A 21136-nucleotide genomic window follows, 5' to 3' on the forward strand; every position below is an offset into this window, starting at 1 on the left:
CCTGATCGCTGCTGTGTGTCAAACACAACGATATCGCTGTCCAGGATGCTGCAACGTCACGGATCGCTATCGTTATCGTTCTAAAGTCGCTCAGTGTGAAGGTACCTTTAATATATTTATTAATGACCTTGTAGGGGGAATTCAGAGTAGAATTTCAATATTTGCAGATGACACTAAACTCTGCAGGGTAATCAATACAGGGTAGGACAATTTTATATTACAGGATGATTATGTAAACTAGAAGCTTGGGCTGATAAATGGCAAATGAGCTTTAATGGGGATAAATGTAAGGTCATGCACTTGGGTAGAAGTAATAAGATGTATAACTATGTGCTTAATTCTAAAACTCTGGGCAAAACCGTCAATGAAAAAGACCTGGGTGTATGGGTGGATGACAAACTCACATTTAGTGGCCAGTGTCAGGCAGCTGCTGTAATGGCAAATAAAATAATGGGATGCATTAAAAGAGGCATAGATGCTCATGAGGAGAACATAATTTAACCTCTATACAAGTCACTAGTTCAACCACACTTAGAATACTGTGTACAGTTCTGGTCTCCGGTGTATAAGAAAGACATAGCTGAACTGGAGCGGGTGCAGAGAAGAGCGACCAAGGTTATTAGAGGACTGGGGGGTCTGCAATACCAAGATAGGTTATTACACTTGGGGCTATTTAGTTTGGAAAAACAAAGGCTAAGGGGTGATCTTATCTTAAGGTACCTTCACATTCAGCAACTTTACAACGAGAACGACAACGATCCGTGATGTTGCAGCGTCCTGGATAGCGATCTCGTTGTGTTTGACACGCAGCAGCAATCTGGATCCTGCTGTAATATCACTGGTCGGAGCTAGAAGTCCAGAACTTTATTTGGTCGTCAGGTCGGGGTGTATCGTCGTGTTTGACAGCAAAAGCAATGATGCCAGCAATGTTTTACATGGAGCTAACAACCAGCTACAACGATAAGTGAGTCGCCGTTACGTCACTGGATCGCTCCTGCATCGTTCTGGAGCTGCTGTGTTTGACGTCTCTACAGCGTCCTAAACAGCGACGCTGCAGCGATCGGCTCGTTGTCTATATCGCTGCAGCGTCGCTGAGTGTGACGGTACCTTTAATGTATAAGTATATGAGGGGACAGTACAAAGACCTTTCTGATGATCTTTTTAATCATAGACCTGAGACAGGGACAAGGGGGCATCCTCTACGTCTGGAGGAAAGAAGGTTTAAGCATAATAACAGACGCGGGTTCTTTACTGTAAGAGTAGTGAGACTATGGAACTCTCTGCCGTATGATGTTGTAATGAGTGATTCATTATTTAAATTTTAAGAGGGGACTGGATACCTTTCTTGAAAAGTATAATGTTACAGGGCATATATACTAGATTCCTTGTTAGGGTGTTGATCCAGGGAACTAGTCTGATTGCTGTATGTGGAGTCGGGAAGGAATTTTTTTCCCCAGTGTGGAGCTTACTCTTTGCCACATGGGTTTTTTTTTGCCTTCCTCTGGATCAACATGTTAGGGCATGTTAGGTTAGGCTATGGGTTGAACTAGATGGACTTAAAGTCTTCCTTTAACCTTAATAACTATGTTACTATGTTAAACAGATGCAACTAGAATGATACGTGAGAAAAAAAAGAGGTCCATTTCTCTGTGATGGTAATACTTGTAAGAAGCACTCCCATCCATTTTTTTTCTTAAACGTGTGTACATATACAAATTTGATGTAGGGTGAGTGTATTCATTTGCTCATCTACCGCTGCTCTCTCCAGAGTCCAGCGCTGTTCTTCTCTGTGATGCCGCTCTTCAGGCTATCCAGGTCTCACTGCGCTCTACGTGACCCAGAAGTGACTTTTACAATGTTATGAGAGCAGTTGCCATAGACTTACATTGTTGGAGACTTCCAGCACACACAGAGGTCACAGAGTGAGCCGGCTAACTGCAATCACAGTGACGTCACTGAGAAGTGAAGGAGGACGGCGGAGAGAGCAGCGGTAGGTACTGTAACTATAATAATACACGATCACTACATTACATGCACATATACACATATTTAATAAAAAAATATAAATGGGAGTTTTTTTTAAGGCTACATTCATGTATCTGAGTCAATTTTTTACATCAGTGTAAAAAAGGACCAATTTTTTCTCTGTCATTCGTTTTGCCTAGGTTTGTGTAACCGTATTGCCTTCACTTCTTTTCTGATCCATTTTTAAAAACTGTGGGCGATAAACTGTGTCAACCTGTATTTAACCACTGGTTCATTAACAATGGTTTAGTGAAAAATAGATGAATCTTGGACGGAGCTCTGAAGTAAAAAGATTGTCCTCCATTTTCTAAAAAAAATGATGATCCCTGTTTACTTTAACCCCTTTGTGACAGAGCCAATTTGGTACCTGATGACCAAGCCAATTTTTACAATTCTGAACACTGTCACTTTATGAGATTATAGCTCAGGAACGCTTCAACGTATCCCACTGATTCTGAGAATGTTTTTTCATGACATATTGTACTTCATGTTAGTGTTAAAACTTCTTTGATATAACTTAAATATTTATGAAAAAAATGAAAATTTGGCAAAAATTTAGAAAATTTGGTAATTTTCAAACTTTTAATTTTTGTACACTTAAACCCCTTTGTGACAGAGCCAATTTGGTACCTGATGACCAAGCCAATTTTTACAATTCTGAACACTGTCACTTTATGAGATTATAGCTCAGGAACGCTTCAACGTATCCCACTGATTCTGAGAATGTTTTTTCATGACATATTGTACTTCATGTTAGTGTTAAAACTTCTTTGATATAACTTAAATATTTATGAAAAAAACGAAAATTTGGCAAAAATTTAGAAAATTTGGTAATTTTCAAACTTTTAATTTTTGTACACTTAAATCAGAGAGTGGTGTCACACAAAATAGTTAATAAATAACATTTCCCACATGTCTACTTGACATCAGCACAATTTTGGAAACAATTTTTTTTTGTTAGGACGTTATGAGGTTATAAGGGTTAAAAGTTGACCAGCGATTTCTCATTTTTACAACAAAATTTACAAAACCATTTTTTAGGGACCACCTCACATTTGAAGTGAGTTTGGGGGCTCAAGATAACAGAAAATACCCAAAAGTGACACCATTGCGGGACACTGACTCTCAGTGGTGGCGTCTGCGCAACAAGATTCCTCCCATGTATATTCCATAAAAACAGAGGAGGGAAAAGTGGTTACTTAGGGAGAGCAAATATTAGAAGTTTTTCGAAAATTTTATAGTGAGTTATATTCCTCTAGGGTGGAAAAGGGAAAAGAGGAAATGATTAGTTATTTTAATGGGGTCGACTTGCCCAGGTTAAGTACGGAAGCCTGTGAATGGATGGATAAACCGCTTGAGGAGGAAGAATTAAAGGCAGCTCTGTCAGGTATGGCAAGGGGTAAGGCTCCGGGGACTGACGGCATTCCGACAGAGGTTTATAAAATTCTTAATGATGAATTAATTACTAAATTGGAAGGGGTATTCAACAAATCGTTGGAGAGGGGGGGTGTTGCCTCCATCAATGAGAGAAGCCATTGTGGTGGTCATCCCTAAAGCTGACAAGGATCTACAGTTGCCGGAATCTTACAGACCTATTTCACTTCTAACGGCTGACATAAAGATTTTGGCCAAAGCTCTGGCAAACAGGCTGACCGAAGTGATTGATAAGATGATTCATCCAGATCAGTCAGGCTTTATGCCCAATAAATCAATGGCACTCAACTTAAGCAGGTTATATTTAAACTAGATGGTGGCCCGATTCTAACGCATCGGGTATTCTAGAATATGCATGTCCACGTAGTATATTGCACAGCCCACGTAGTATATTGCACAGCCCACGTAGAATATTGCTCAGCCACGTAGTATATTGTCCAGCCACGTAGTATATTGCCCAGACACGTAGTATATTGCCCAGTGACATAGTATATTGCCCAGTGACGTAGTATATTGCCCAGCCACGTAGTATATTGCCCAGCCATGTAGTATATTGCCCAGTGACGTAGTATATTGCCTAGTGACGTTGTATATTGCGCAGCCACGTAGCATATTGCACAGTCACATAGTATATTGCCCAGCCACGTAGTATATTGCCCAGTCACGTAGTATATTGTCCAGCCATGTAGTATATTGCCCAGACACGTAGTATATTGCCCAGCCACGTAGTATATTGCCCAGTGACGTAGTATATTGCCTAGTGACATAGTATGTTGCGCAGCCACGTAGTATATTGGCCAGTTACGTAGTATATTGCCCAGTCACGTAGTATATTGCACAGCCACGTAGTATATTGCCTAGTGACGTAGTATATTGCGCAGCCACGTAGTATATTGGCCAGTTACGTAGTATATTGCCCAGTCACTGTTGTGAATTCTGTTGTCAAGCTCCCTCCTGTGGTCATGAATGGTACTTCGGCTGGTTCTGTCCATGGGCTTCCTCTGGTGGTTGTGAGTGGGGCTGCGGCTTCTGAGGTTCCTTCCACAGGTGACAAGGTTAATTCGTTAGCTGGCTGCTCTATTTAACTCCACCTAGATCATTGCTCCATGCCACCTGTCAATGTTCCAGTATTGGTCTAGTTCACTCCTGGATCGTTCTTGTGACCTGTCTTCCCAGCAGAAGCTAAGTTCCTGCTTGTTTTTCTCTGGTTTGCTATTTTTCTGTCCAGCTTGCTATTTTGATTGTTGTATTGCTTGCTGGAAGCTCTGGGACGCAGAGGGAGCGCCTCCGCACCGTGAGTCGGTGCGGAGGGTCTTTTTGCGCCCTCTGCGTGGTCTTTTTGTAGTTTTTTGTGCTGACCGCAAAGCTACCTTTCCTATCCTCTGTCTGTTCAGTAAGTCGGGCCTCACTTTGCTAAATCTATTTCATCTCTGTGTTTGTAATTTTCATCTTTACTCACAGTCATTATATGTGGGGGGCTGCCTTTTCCTTTGGGGAATTTCTCTGAGGCAAGGTAGGCTTTATTTTTCTATCTTTAGGGCTAGCTAGTTCCTTAGGCTGTGACGAGGCGCCTAGGGAGCGTCAGGAGCGCTCCACGGCTATTTCTAGTGTGTGTGATAGGATTAGGGATTGTGGTCAGCAGAGTTCCCACGTCTCAGAGCTCGTCCTATATTATTAGTAACATAGTAACATAGTAACATAGTTAGTAAGGCCGAAAAAAGACATTTGTCCATCCAGTTCAGCCTATATTCCATCATAATAAATACCCAGATCTACGTCCTTCTACAGAACCTAATAATTGTATGATACAATATTGTTCTGCTCCAGGAAGACATCCAGGCCTCTCTTGAACCCCTCGACTGAGTTCGCCATCACCACCTCCTCAGGCAAGCAATTCCAGATTCTCACTGCCCTAACAGTAAAGAATCCTCTTCTATGTTGGTGGAAAAACCTTCTCTCCTCCAGACGCAAAGAATGCCCCCTTGTGCCCGTCACCTTCCTTGGTATAAACAGATCCTCAGCGAGATATTTGTATTGTCCCCTTATATACTTATACATGGTTATTAGATCGCCCCTCAGTCGTCTTTTTTCTAGACTAAATAATCCTAATTTCGCTAATCTATCTGGGTATTGTAGTTCTCCCATCCCCTTTATTAATTTTGTTGCCCTCCTTTGTACTCTCTCTAGTTCCATTATATCCTTCCTGAGCACCGGTGCCCAAAACTGGACACAGTACTCCATGTGCGGTCTAACTAGGGATTTGTACAGAGGCAGTATAATGCTCTCATCATGTGTATCCAGACCTCTTTTAATGCACCCCATGATCCTGTTTGCCTTGGCAGCTGCTGCCTGGCACTGGCTGCTCCAGGTAAGTTTATCATTAACTAGGATCCCCAAGTCCTTCTCCCTGTCAGATTTACCCAGTGGTTTCCCGTTCAGTGTGTAATGGTGATATTGATTCCCTCTTCCCATGTGTATAACCTTACATTTATCATTGTTAAACCTCATCTGCCACCTTTCAGCCCAAGTTTCCAACTTATCCAGATCCATCTGTAGCAGAATACTATCTTCTCTTGTATTAACTGCTTTACATAGTTTTGTATCATCTGCAAATATCGATATTTTACTGTGTAAACCTTCTACCAGATCATTAATGAATATGTTGAAGAGAACAGGTCCCAATACTGACCCCTGCGGTACCCCACTGGTCACAGCGACCCAGTTAGAGACTATACCATTTATAACCACCCTCTGCTTTCTATCACTAAGCCAGTTACTAACCCATTTACACACATTTTCCCCCAGACCAAGCATTCTCATTTTGTGTACCAACCTCTTGTGCGGCACGGTATCAAACGCTTTGGAAAAATCGAGATATACCACGTCCAATGACTCACCGTGGTCCAGTCTATAGCTTACCTCTTCATAAAAACTGATTAGATTGGTTTGACAGGAGCGATTTCTCATAAACCCATGCTGATATGGAGTTAAACAGTTATTCTCATTGAGATAATCCAGAATAACATCCCTCAGAAACCCTTCAAATATTTTACCAACAATAGAGGTTAGACTTACTGGCCTATAATTTCCAGGTTCACTTTTAGAGCCCTTTTTGAATATTGGCACCACATTTGCTATGCGCCAGTCCTGCGGAACAGACCCTGTCGCTATAGAGTCACTAAAAATAAGAAATAATGGTTTATCTATTACATTACTTAGTTCTCTTAGTACTCGTGGGTGTATGCCATCCGGACCCGGAGATTTATCTATTTTAATCTTATTTAGCCGGTTTCGCACCTCTTCTTGGGTTAGATTGGTGACCCTTAATATAGGGTTTTCATTGTTTCTTGGGATTTCACCTAGCATTTCATTTTCCACCGTGAATACCGTGGAGAAGAAGGTGTTTAATATGTTAGCTTTTTCCTCGTCATCTACAACCATTCTTTCCTCACTATTTTTTAAGGGGCCTACATTTTCAGTTTTTATTCTTTTACTATTGATATAGTTGAAGAACAGTTTGGGATTAGTTTTACTCTCCTTAGCAAGTTTTACTCTCCTTAGCAACTATCAGGCCATTCCGTGTGCTCTTAACCACCAGGTCCATAATTGTCCTGACCACCAGGTCATAACAAGTCACGTAGTATATTGTGCAGCCACGTAGTATATTGCCCAGTTACGTAGTATATTGCCCAGTCACGTAGTATATTGCCCAGCCACGTAGTATATTGCCCAGTTACGTAGTATATTGCCCAGTTACATAGTATATTGCCCAGTGATGTAGTATATTGCACAGCGACATAGTATACAGCACAGAGCCACGTAGTATATTGCCCAGTGACGTAGTATATTGCCCAGTGACGTAATATATTGCCCAGTCACGTAGTATATTGCCCAGTCAGGTTTGTCACAGGTGAAAAAATAAAAAATAAACATATACTCACCTTTCCGAAGGCCCCTTGTAGTCCACGGCAGCATGCGGTCCCAGGGTTGGTATCAGAGCGCAGGGCCTGTGATGACGTCGCGGTCACATGACCGTGACGTCATGGCAGGTCCTTGTCGCGCAGGCGCAGGGCCTGTGATGACGTCGCGGTCACATGACCGTGACGTCATGGCAGGTCCTTCTGCCATACCATCTTTGCCACCGGAAACTGCAGCGGAAGATGGCAGCCGGCGGTAGCGGCTCAGCGGACTACGGAGGGTGAGTATAGCAGGTTTATTTTTTTATTATTTTTAACATTACATTTTTTACTATTGATGCCGCATAGGCAGCGTCAATAGTAAAAAGTTGGGGAGACACAGGGTTAATAGTGGCGGCAACGGAGTGCATTACCCGTGGCATAACGCGGTCCGTTACCACCGGCATTAACCCTGTGTTAGAGGTGACCAGAGGGGAGTATGCGGGCGACAGGCACTGACTGCGGCCATTTTCTTCCGGACTGTGCCCGTCGCTGATTGGTCGCGGCAGCCATGACAGGCAGCTGCCGAGACCAATCAGCGAATGACTAACTGTGACAGAAAGGACAGTCAGACGGAAGTGACCCTTAGACAATTATATAGTAGATATGCAAATTCCTTCTGATAATGCTGGTAAGAGGGCAGTGGTGTCTTTAGATGCCCATAAGGCCTTTGACTGTGTAGAGTGGTGCTGGAAAGGCTGGGATTTGGTCACAAATTCATTTCTTGGGTGAGATTACTGTACTCCGATCCAACGGCAAAAATTAGAGTTAACAACAATCTGTCTGAGAGTTTCTCTCTGTTTAGAGGTACTAGACAGGGATGTCCGCTGTCTCCGTTGCTTTTCGCTCTGGCTGTTGAACCGTTGGCTGCTAAAATAAGAGGTGCACAAGAGGTCAGAGGCTTTATGTATGGTTTAGAAGAGGATAAAGTGGCCTTGTATGCCGATGATATTTTTCTATTCCTGGAAGACTCGGAGGGAACCCTGCACAATGCGGTGGCTATTATTGAGGAATTTGGGAGGTACTCAGGACTCAGGATTAATTGGGACAAATCTTGTATGATGTTGATTGATGGGGACAATATAAGTAATGAAGGTGGGAATACACCCTCCAGATTAAAGGTAAATAAATTAGTAACATAGTAACATAGTTAGTAAGGCTGAAAAAAAGACATTTGTCCATCCAGTTCAGCCTATATTCCATCATAATAAATCCCCAGATCTACGTCCTTCTACAGAACCTAATTGTATGATACAATATTGTTCTGCTCCAGGAAGACATCCAGGCCTCTCTTGAACCCCTCGACTGAGTTCGCCATCACCACCTCCTCAGGCAAGCAATTCCAGATTCTCACTGCCCTAACAGTAAAGAATCCTCTTCTATGTTGGTGGAAAAACCTTCTCTCCTCCAGACGCAAAGAATGCCCCCTTGAATTGAAAATATAAATTCAGATTGCTCTCCCTTTAACTAGCTTTGAGGAATTGAATTTAAGTCCGCTTCTGCAGAAAATTTGCACCAAAATTTCGGCATGGAACAAACTACATTTGTCGGTAGTGGGTAGGGTGAATCTTATAAAGATGATTGTAATTCCACAACTTCTTTACGTGTTACATAACTATCCCATCTGGATTCCTCAGTGTAGATTTAGCAGGATTAGGTCTTTGTTTGCGATCTAATTTGGGGGGGGGGGGTGGAGGGAAGTGTCCTAGGTTTAAACAGGAAATACTTCAAAGGCCCAAGGAGGAAGGTGGGTTGGCACTCCCAAATCCCTGGTTATATTTCTTAGCGGCATAGTGCCAACATTTCAGGGGGTGGGGGGAAGAGTCGGGGAAGGCGCAAATACCCAAGTGCTTGAGGTTTTTCTAAAGTTAAGGTATTGAGTGAGGGTCTGGAAGGTGGCCACTTACAGAAAATAGGTTCTCAATATTGTACTATTAGACTAATCCATAAGGTATGGGAAACAGTAAAGATTATTAGGGGTGTAAGAGACCTTACTAGATACTCACCGATATAGGGAAATATGTATCTACCAGAATTTGGGCAGTTGAAGGGATTCCGGACTTGGAAAGAGGCAGGTATTAGTAGAATGGGGCAGGTGATGTCTCAGGGTAAACTTAGGACTTTTGAGGTACTTTGAATTGTATCAATATAGCTGCATCTCTCATGCATATCTGGCACAGAGTAAAAGAAGTCCCATAGTGTTGCAAGTAGATCTTATGCTGGATCTTATTCTTAAAAATAGTGGCACGAAGGGTGCGATTTCAGGGATATAAGAGTATCTTCTCTTTTCTTGATAAACACCCTATTAAGGCTAGAGATAAATGGGAAGCTGAATTGGGAGCAATTGATAATGATACATGGGAATCAATTTTGAACTATTTGCCTAAAATTTCTATGAGTGAGCCTGGGAGGTTGTCGCAACTATTTGTAATTCATAGAGCCTATAGAACGCCTGATATGTTATTCAAAGGGGATGAGGCCTGATTCGCAATGTCCTAGGTGTTCATAATCTGAGGCGGGTATTCTTCATATGATGTGGCAATGTCCCAGACTGTCCTCCTTTTGGATCGTGGTATTAAATAGAATTGAGTTGGTATATAATTGTACTGTTCCTAGACACCCCTTGATATGCATATTGGGATATGTGGAAGAGATTGCAATTGATAACACAATTAAAATAGTTATTGTAGGTTGTTATTCATTGCAAGAAAATTGATCGCCAAATTCTGGATTAGGGAGGAGCCTCCGACGGAAGAGATTTTCTTGCGCAGGTGGACCATATTTGTTCACTGGCGAGAAGTATATACTCCAGGAGACACAGGCTGGACTTTTTCTTCAAGCTGTGGCAACCATGGATTGATTCGAGCTAAGGTGTTGTGACTGAATATGTGGGCTCCAGGGCCTTTTGGGAGTGATATAGGATAATTACTTACTATCTACAGGACGGTGGAAACCGGATGGCCCACATTAGGTCTCTAAAGGTTGGAAGGGGAGGAGGGGGGTGGGGTTGGGGTAGTCTATGTAAAATGTTACTAGAGTTTAATTCAAAATGTAATGAAAACTATTTGTATTATTCTGATTGTCTAATAAAAATTTATCTTATAAAAAAATAAAAGTGACACCATTCTAAAAACTGCACCCCTCAAGGTGCGCAAAACCACATTCAAGAAGTTTATTACCCCTTCAGGTGCTTCATGAGAGCTAAAGCAATGTGGAAGGAAAAAATGAACATTTTACTTTTTATACACAAAATGTACTTTGGAACCAATTTTTTTGTATTTTCGCAAGGGGCAAGGGTATCAGGAGAAAATGGACCACAAAGTTTGTTGTGCAATTTCTTCTGAATACGTCGATACCACATATGTGGGGGAAAGCCACTGTTTCGGTGCATGGCAGGGCTCAGAGGGGAGGGAGCACTATTTGCTTTTTTTAATGCAAAACTGGCTGGAATCAATGGTGACGCCATGTCGCGTTTGGAGACCCCTGATGTACCTAAACAGTGGAACCCCACCAATTCTAACTCCAACACTAACCACAACCCTTATCCCAGCTCTAAAAATAATCCTGACAACCCAAACCCGCAACACACCCCTAAACCTAGTCCCAACCCTAACCATAACCCTAACCACAACCCTAACCCTAATCCCAACCCTAAATGTAATCCCAACCATAACCACAACCGGAAGCCTGACCCTAACTTTAGCCCAACCCTAATCATAACTTTAGCCCAATCCTAACCCTAGCCCAACCCTAACCCCAACTTTAACTCAACCCTAACTTTAGCCCAACCCTAACCCGCACTTTAGCCCAACTCACTTTAGCCCAACTCTAACCCTAATGGAAATAAGAAAATACTTTTTTTAATTGTATTATTTTTACCTAACTAAGGGGGTGATAAAGAGGGGTTTGATTTACTATGTTTTATTTTGTTCACTGTGATAGGGTGATCAAAATAAACCAATAGGAAAAATTTCTTATTGTTGCTGGCTGGAAGACCTCGGCAGGTGCACTGCGCATGTGCCCATCATTTTCCTCTGGAAGAAGCAGGCGGCCCGGGGGACTTCACAGGGGGGTTGTAGAGACACCAGTGGTACTGGGGGGGATCGGGGGACCCTATTTCTCTCTCTTCTCTGATGTGCGAACACATCAGAGGAGAGAGAAATTAAATGGAAAATCTGAACTTTTTTGCAGTCGTCGTTATACCGTTAATAACGGCGATCGCAACACTGGGGTTGGTAAAAACCAACCAGAATCATGTTCTCTGTGGTCTCAGCAAGAAATTCCGGCTCTGGGGGACACTATACACTTATTTCTCAGCGCTGTTAAGTGGCACTGAGGCATAAGTACCCTTAATTGCCGCCGTTAAAAGGCGTATCGGCAGTTGTTAAGGGGTTAACTGCCGAGTCTGATTTACAAAATGGAAGAGTACAAGACCTGCTCTGAGAGTCATGGATCGGACACACATACTCATTTTTAAATCCATGTAACTCTTTGGGTCAGTGTGCTGTACGTTTTTTTAATGGACATTGTGAAGACACACAGCGTTGTATCTTATTCGGACCGAAGCCAATTTATCATGGCTCCATCACGAGGAACACAAATCTATAATTGTACAGGAAACATCCTAGGGGTCTACGGCCACAGTTGGAAGAATACAGATCTGACCATCGCTGAATAATGGACACATTTGGAGAAGCCAGGTTGTGATCCTCGGATGAACTGGCCTTGTACCTTGTATGAACTCTATGGACTGTCATCTTCCTATGCTTGTCATTACCTCCTCTCTGTGTGCTTGCCACAGGTGGCACCCTGGAAGATCTGAAGTCACAGCTGCTATTATCCCGGCAAGTTAGCGGAAGAGTGAGACTAATGTGCACCATCTTGGGTACTGTGCTGGGACTGTTCTATGTGTTATCTGCCTGTTTTGTGGTTCAATAAAGCATTGCCACACTGTTTTACCCTCACCCTGTGTTGTCTGAGTAGCGTTACGCCCATGTTAAGGCGAGAGTGGGCGTTCGTTGGGAAGATCTCTGGTCCATGTGGTCGCAGCTAGCGGACCTGGGGCGCCGCCGACCCCCCGTGTCTTCATGATTGCAGCCCTGTGGTAATACAACTTATGTGAATTTAAGAGGAATTTGGAGGCTATTAGGTAATAGGTCGATACCTATAAGTGTCATTGATGCATTGGAAAAATAAGTTCAAATGCTAATTTGAAATGTATTGACATTTACGTCAGCCATAAATATATATATTTTTAGAATTTGACACATGAAATCAACTTGATGAATGTTTTTGAAGTTAGAGAGCATCTCATTAAGTCTTATGTGTATATGTCCATGTGCCTTTTCAGTGATTAGTCCTTCTACTTAAAAAGACAGGAAAGGGTTACCTTTTTTCTCCTATTTTCCAATTGTTCCATGTGAAGCTATTTAAATTGCTGTACCAACCAATTGAATTCTCCTTGAAGAAGCTGTGATGCTGTGCAGTGCGTAGGAGTAGAAGATTAAGAGAATTGTAAGCGCTGAATATTATTCTAGTGACTTTTTTTTTTACTACTTTTTAAGGTACATTAAGCTGATTCCCCTTAAATATGCCTGTTACTGCACATTAACAGAAGTGATAAATGGGGATGGATCCATGTTGTAGCTCAAAATCCCACATGATCTATATTGATACAGACTGGGCGGCTGTAGAACAGATATCAGCATGGGGCATATAAGTGTGGATGGATCAATACATGAAATAGTTGACTTTTTACATCTGAGGACATCTAGTTATAACCTCACCGCATGCAATCTGAACTTTGTACTGCACAGTAACGACTATTAGTGTAAGGGAGGGCAATATAAGGAATCTGTTAGGGAACTAGCATCCAATAATAGCGTTGACTCCATGAATAAAACGTAAAGTAGATCCTGGTGTGTGTGAGAAGTGATGTGCATCGCTTTATCCACTGCGGTTACCCAAGGCTAACTTTACCAGGACACTTGCTAGGCTAGCGTAATAACATTCTCATGTTTCTATACAGTGGGACCTCATTGTTAGCACAATATATATATACTGTATATATATATATACATATATATATATATATGCACGCACACATATTCTGCCAGTTTAGCTCTGAAGTTTATTATTTTGTATTAAGTTCTGCTATTGTTTATACTTTTACATTAAGACTGTGGATACTAAAAGAAAAAACAAATATTCAACAGGGAAAATGCACAAGAAACCCACTTGATAAAATGAACATGCAATGGAAAGTTGTGCTGCCTCTCTCCAGTCACACCTGACCTGTATAAGATCCAAGTGTCTGTGTGTGGTAACGTGAGAGGAATGCAAGTACAATCCAGAAATACCTTGACAAGACAAGAAGCCCTGAGGCAGCACTAGTCAGAGGCAGCACTAGTCAGAGGCAGCACTAGTCAGAGGCAGCACTAGTCAGGGGAAGCACTAGTCAGGGGCAGCACTAGTCAGGGGCAGCACTAGTCAGGGGCAGCATGTGCATGCCTGTGCCTTACCTGCTCATGCCCAGGGACAGTCCAAGGAGTTGAGGACACAGAGAGTCTAGTCTAGGAGTGCTGCCAGGCTTCTCTCCAGTCCTCCCATTTTCCTAGATAGTGTTCAGATGAGACATGACTGCTCCACTCCGCTGTGTATGAGGACAGCATGGGAATCTCCCTTCCTGCCCCTCTCTGCCTCCTGTGTGCCACTCTCCACACACCTGCCTTTATAGACTCTCATGCCCCCGCAGGCTCGTCTCATTTCTTGCCAGTAGTCTGCCCACAGCTCCTCTCCCTCCCACTTCTTCCTCTATGTCACATGGCAAGTGATCAAGTGGGGCGCCACTGCTTCTCCCTTTTCTGAGCAGCCCACACATGAAATTCCACCCACGCTAGGCAGCCTGACAAAAAAAACACTGTCACCTGACCATAGCACTACCTCTGCCACCTCTCCCCTGTACCCAGCAGTGGACCCACCTGTCGTCACAAACACTCTCAGCCTCCATCCCACCCAGCACTCTCCTCACTGCCTCCTCCCAGCCAAGGCTGAAAACATCCACACAAAAGCATTCTTCAGTGTGCAGGCAGCCCAGGGGGAGGGGGCATGGTGGGACCCCACAGAGAATATTAGGGCTGACATGCATTGTGCCAATAATACCAATCTATCTGTATGGCTGTGATGCATGGGGCATCTACTGCTTCCTGTGCTGGTGTGGGAGTGAGGGCAGGAGGGAAGCACAGGACACACACTATATACTGTATATACTGTGATCTGAGGGGGCAGGCAGCTGGCACAAACTACATCCTTTACTTGGCTCACTATAGGAAGTGGTTGTTTTCTAAGTAACTGAGAGGTAACATTTTTTTTTTGCGGTTCATATAAATAAAACTCAATCACTGAATACTATGAAGGTATACAAAAATATATTAGACTTTGTTTTGTAATGTGTTTCTACTTTCCAACTCTCCATTTGCTCTCAGTGAATGGGAACCTGCTTGTTTTCAAATAGAAACTAAAAACTACGGATCTGAGTCCGGGTTCATGTGTTTCATCCATTCAGATTGAGAATGGCTGCACCATAAGCTGTAGTGTTACAGCTTACCGCCGCAGCCATTGCTGGGTGTATCCAGGACTATTTGTTCTCTTACTAGGGGCCTAAAAACCAACTAACTACCTGCGTGTTTCACCCGGCAGAGAGCGGTTATTGACCACTCCTGCTTTCAGTTCAGCTGCTCCACTTGAACAGAGCAACTCTTTCTCTACCGGGCTGTTCTGTCGACAGGGCGAGACTGCTGGCAAAATGCATATTGTCAGCTGGTTCCCCGACATTAAGTAGACAGTCCTACCCGTCAGCAGAGCGGATGAGTAGCCGCTACTCTGTCATCGTGATGTTAGCTGGTGAATCGCTGTCTGTGATCACTCTGTCCAGCAGAAATCAGCACTGGAAGATAGCAACTGCCTGCCTGTTTAGTTTTTAGGCTCATGGTAAAAAATAAATAGTCCTGGATAACTCCAATGAAATTGTTTTCAGCTATAGTTATTCTGTAAACTACTCCGATACAGATGTGTATCTAGGTTTTCCTGGACCCGGAGCAAGAATTCAGTTTGGCGCCCCTTCCTATACGCAACGATTAATAGCTGTTGAGTAATAAGACGGATTACACACGGATGACAAGTGAGAAAAAATCATCCCACTCAGCAATTTGCTGTGAAAAAAAGTATGAGATTTATTGGCATTATTTTTTATCTGTGCTTAAAGCGGGATTTTGCTAAGTAAACTACAGGCATTGTCATGTTGGCAGTGTTAAACTGATTAAAATTATAACTGGGGTGAATAAATCCATCTCGTGTTTCTTGTGTAATCAGTGTTGGAAGTTTTCAGTTAATGATATGCCCGTGCTCCGGGGCTGGACTGTAGGCAGAGTCTTCCTGCTCTTAGCCAGAGAAACCAAGGAAAGACATGCCCACAGGCCGCCCCGAAACACAAACATGTTCCTCGTCATAGAGACAGACTGTTTGTGCTTCGGGGCGGTGTGTGTATGGTGTCAGTGTACAGGTAATTCAGTGATCATCAGTGACATTATACAAAGGAGCTCTGCATATAATGTATAGTGTACAGGTAATACAGTGATCTCCAGTGACATTATACACAGAAACTCTGTATATAGTGTATAGTGTGCATGTACATGTAATTATGTAATAAACTAACTCACCAGTAACATCTCTAGGTAAAGTCCTTTTCATCTGACACACACTGCCATCACGTGTTCCATCCAGGACTTGTCTCTGCAGAAAATAACACACAGTCATCAATAGCTGATTGCTTCTAGAGCACATTCCCCATTTTTTACCTAGACTTCTATGCCATACCATATGAAGAAAAAAGTTCCACCATGCACAGTAAAAGGACCCACTCTTTTGTCCCCCCCCCCCCCCCATGGAAGATTGTGTACTCAAAAGTAAATGATATTACAGTAGAAATAATGTCCTTAATTGGACCCTAAAGTAATTATGTTCTCCACTTGCCACCATAAACTGGTAATGTATGTTCGTCTTTCTGCCCCCCATACAGAAATTAAGTCCATCATCCTGACCCCTTTATTTAATAACTAGCTGAAGAGCCCGGCGTTGCCTAGGCATAGTAAATATCTGTGGTTAGTTATAGCACGTCACTTCTCTTATTTTCCCATCACGCCTCTCATTTTCCCAATCACATCTTTAATTTTCCCCCTCACATCTCTCATTTTCTCCCTCACACCTCTCATTTTCTCCCTCACTCCTCTCATTCCCGCCTAACACTTGTCATTTCGACCTCACATCTGTCATTTTCCGATCACTACACTATTTTCCCTCACTCCTCTCATTTTGCACTCACACCTTTTCATTTTCACCTCAGTATATACATGTTTGTCATCTCCCTCATATATAGTATACACCTGTATGCCATCTCCTGTATATAGTATATAACTGTATGTCATCTCCCCTGTATATAGTATATACCTGCTGTGTGTCATCTCCCCTGTATATAGTATATACCTGTATGTCATCTCCTCCTATATATAGTATATACCTGTATGTCATCTCCTCCTATACATAGTATATACCTGTATGTCATCTCCTCCTATATATAGTATATACCTGTATGTCATCTCCTTCTATATATAGTATATACCTGTATGTCATCTCCTCCTGTATATAGTATACTAGATTGTGGCCCGATTCTAACGCATCGGGTATTCTAGAATATGCATGTCCCAGTAGTATATGGACAATGATGATTCCAGAATTCGCAGCAGATTGTGCCCGTCGCTGATTGGTCGAGGCGACCTTTATGACATCATCGTCGCCATGGCAACCATTATGACATCATCGTCGTTGTGCCCGTTGCTGATTGGTCGAGGCCTGGCGGCCTCGACCAATCAGACGCGGGATATCTACGTCCTTTATGACATCATCGTCGCTGTGCTCGTCGCTGATTGGTCGAGGCCTGGCAGCCTCGACCAATCAGAGACGCGGGATTTCTACGTCGATGCTGTGCCGGTCTCTGATTGGTCGAGGCCTGGCGGCCTTGACCAATCAGAGAGCCAGGATTTCCAGGACAGACAGACAGACAGACAAACAGACGGAAAAACCCTTAGACAATTATATATATAGATACCTGTGTGTCATCTCCCCTGTATATAGTATATATCTGTGTGTCATCTCCTCCTGTATATAGTATATACCTGTATGTCATCTTCTATATATAGCATATACCTGTATGTCATCGCCTCCTGTATATAGTATATACCTGTAGGTAATCTGCTCCTGTATATAGTATATACCTGTGTGTCATCTCCTCCTGTATATAGTATATACCTGTATGTCATCTCCTCCTGTATATAGTATGTACCTGTATGTCATCTCCTCCTTTATATAGTATATACCTGTGTGTCATCTCTCCTGTATATAGTATATATCTGTGTGTCATCTCCCCTGTATATAGTATATACCTGTGTGATCTCCTGTATTAGACCTCGTTAACACGTTATTTGCTCAGTATTTTTACCTCAGTATTTGTAAGATAAATTGGCAGCCTGATAAATCCTCAGCCAACAGGAAGCCCTCCCCCTGGCAGTATATATTAGCTCACACATACACATAATAGACAGGTTATGTGACTGACAGCTGCCGTATTTCCTATATGGTACATTTGTTGCTCTTGTAGTTTGTCTGCTTATTAATCAGAATTTTATTTTTGAAGGCTAATACCAGACTTGTGTGTGTTTTAGGGCGAGTTTCGTTTGTCAAGTTGTGTGTGTTGAGTTGTGTGTGGCGACATGCATGTAGCGACTTTTGTGAGATGAGTTTTGTGTGGCAACATGCGTGTAGCAACTTTTTGTGTGTCGAGTTGCATGTGACAGGTTAGTGTAGCAAGTTGTGTGCAGCAAGTTTTGCGCATGGCGAGTTTTGCGCGTGGTGAGTTTTATGTCTGGTGCCTTTTGAGTATGTGCAAGTTTTGTGTGAGGCAACTTTTGCATGTGTTGCAAATTTTGTGCATGTGGCAATTTTTCCGCATGTGCAAGTTTTGCGTGTGGCGAGTTTTCCATGAGGTGAGCTTTGCACTTGTGGCGAGTTTTGCACGTGGTGAGTTTTGAGCGGCGACTTTTGTGTTTCGACTTTTATGTGGCGAGGTTGGTGTATGTGTGGTGAAATGTATGCTGAGGGTGGTATATGTGTTCAAGCACGTGGTAGTGTGTGGCGCATTTTGTGTGTGTGTTCATATCCCCGTGTGTGGTGAGTATCCCATGTCGGGGTCCCACCTTAGCAACTGTACGGTATATACTCTTTGGCGCCATCGCTCTCATTCTTTAAGTCCCCCTTGTTCACATCTGGCAGCTGTCAATTTGCCTCCAACACTTTTCCTTTCACTTTTCCCCATTATGTAGATAGGGGAAAAATAGTTTGGTGAATTGGAAAGCGCGGAGTTAAAATTTCACCTCACAACATAGCCTATGACGCTCTCAGGGTCCAGACGTGTGACTGTGCAAAATTTTGTGGCTGTAGCTGCGACGCCTCCAACACTTTTCAGTTCACTTTTTCCCCATTATGTAGATAGGGGCAAAATTGTTTGGTGAATTGGAAAGCACGGGGTTAAAATTTCACCTCACAACATAGCCTATGACGCTCTCAGGGTCCAGACGTGTGACTGTGCAAAATTTTGTGGCTGTAGCTGCGACGCCTCCAACACTTTTCATTTCACTTTTTCCCCATTATGTAGATAGGGGCAAAATTGTTTGGTGAATTGGAAAGCGCGGGGTTAAAATTTCACCTCACAACATAGCCTATGACGCTCTCAGGGTCCAGACGTGTGACTGTGCAAAATTTTGTTTCTGTAGCTGCGACGCCTCCAACACTTTTCCTTTCACTTTTTTCCCCATTATGTAGATAGGGGCAAAATTATTTGGTGAATTGGAAAGCGCGGGGTTAAAATTTCACCTCACAACGTAGCCTATGACGCTCTCAGGGTCCAGACGTGTGACTGTGCAAAATTTTGTGGCTGTAGCTGCGACGGTGCAGATGCCAATCCCGGACATACACACACACATATACACACACACACACACACACATACAGCTTTATATAGTAGATGTGCCCCGGCCTGGCCCCCCATGTCCCTTGTACAGCCTGCCCCCCATGTTCCTTGTCCAGCCTGGCCCCCCATGTCCCTTGTCCAGCCTAGCCCTCCATGTCCCTTGTCCAGCCAATATGGCCCCAATATGTCTCTTGTCCTGCCCCCAAGATGTTCCTTTTCCTGGCCTCCATATGTGCATCCTGATCCCAGATATCCATCCTGGCCCCCTTATGTCACATGTCCTGTCCCCCTTATGTGCATCCTGGCACCCAGATATCCATCCTGGCCCCCATATGTGCACCCTGGGCCCAGATATCTATCCTGGCCCCCATTTGTGCATTCTGGTCCCCATATATCCATTCCGCCTCCTATCTATCCATCCTGGCCCCATATGTCCCTTGTCCTGGCCCCCATATATCCATCCTGACCCTCATATATCTATCCTGGCTCCCATATGTCCCTTGTCTTGACCTTCATATGTGCTGTTGTGAATTCCGCTCTTGGGCTCCCTCCAGTGGTTGTAAGTGGAATGGCTGCTCCTTGGATTTAGCAGTCTTCAGCTGCTTCCACTGATTGTCTTTCTGCTCGGCTATTTATGCCTGGTTCTTCCTTCAGCCAGTGCCACTTGTCAATGGTTCCTGGTTGGATTCACATCTCTCTTGGATTTCCCTGATATCCTGACCAGTTCAGCAAAGATAAGTTCTTTTCTTTGCTCTTTCCTGTCCACATGTTGTGGACTTATTCGTTCTGTGCATTCTATGTTTTGTCCAGCTTGTCAGTATGGATTAATTCAGTTAAGCTGGAAGCTCTGGGAAGCAGATTTACCCTCCACACCTTTAGTCAGGTGTGGAGATTTTTGTAAACTCTGTGTGGATTTTTGTAGTTATTAATACTGACCGCACAGTATTCCGTCCTGTCCTATCTATCTAGCTAGTCTGGCCTCCTGTGCTACATCCTGGTTTCATTCTACATAAGTCTTTTCCCTCTCCACTCACAGTCATTACTTGTGGGGGGCTATCTGTCCTTTGGGGATTTTCTCTGAGGCAAGATAGTTTTCCTGTTTCTATCTTTAGGGGTAGTTAGTTCTCAGGCTGTGACGAGGTGCCTAGGGAGTGACAGGAGCATCCCACGGCTACTTCTAGTGTTGTGTTGAACTTAGGGACTGCAGTCAGTACAGGTACCACCTCCTTCAGAGCTCGTCCCATGTTGCTCCTAAACCACCAGTTCATAACAGTACAAGTGGCCAAAAATGAATTAAATGCATCTCAAAAGAGGGGAAAAAAAATTCTGAGCCATTTTTTTTCCTGTGCTCTGTTTTGTCTTTTTTTTCCTCTTGATCTCTGGGTGGTTAAGGATTTATGCTCTGGCATGGATGTTCAAGGTTTGTTTTCTCGTGTGGATCAACTTGCTGCAAGAGTACAGAGTATCCAAGATTATGTTGTCCAGACTCCGGCTTTGGAGCCTAGAATTCCTACTCCTGATTTGTTTTTTGGGGATAGATCCAAGTTTTTGAGCTTTAAAAATAACTGCAAATTGTTTTTTGCTTTGAAACCCCATTCTTCTGGTGATCCCATTCAGCAAGTTAAAATCATCATATCCTTGC

General features: G+C 43.2%; 1 long non-coding RNA gene across 1 annotated transcript in view; it reads right to left on the reverse strand.

Annotated features, from left to right (window-relative positions):
* LOC138671986 (uncharacterized) overlaps positions 1-14121 on the reverse strand; it is a 157658-nt gene extending 143537 nt beyond the window's left edge. Inside the window, exon 1 of the long non-coding RNA XR_011319514.1 lies at positions 13937-14121. This is a non-coding gene — a long non-coding RNA (uncharacterized lncRNA). The remainder of the gene's footprint in view (positions 1-13936) is intronic.
* Between the last annotated feature and the right edge of the window lie 7015 nt (positions 14122-21136).

The sequence above is a fragment of the Ranitomeya imitator genome, chromosome 3, assembly GCF_032444005.1.
Source record: "Ranitomeya imitator isolate aRanImi1 chromosome 3, aRanImi1.pri, whole genome shotgun sequence".
Taxonomy (NCBI): domain Eukaryota; kingdom Metazoa; phylum Chordata; class Amphibia; order Anura; family Dendrobatidae; genus Ranitomeya; species Ranitomeya imitator.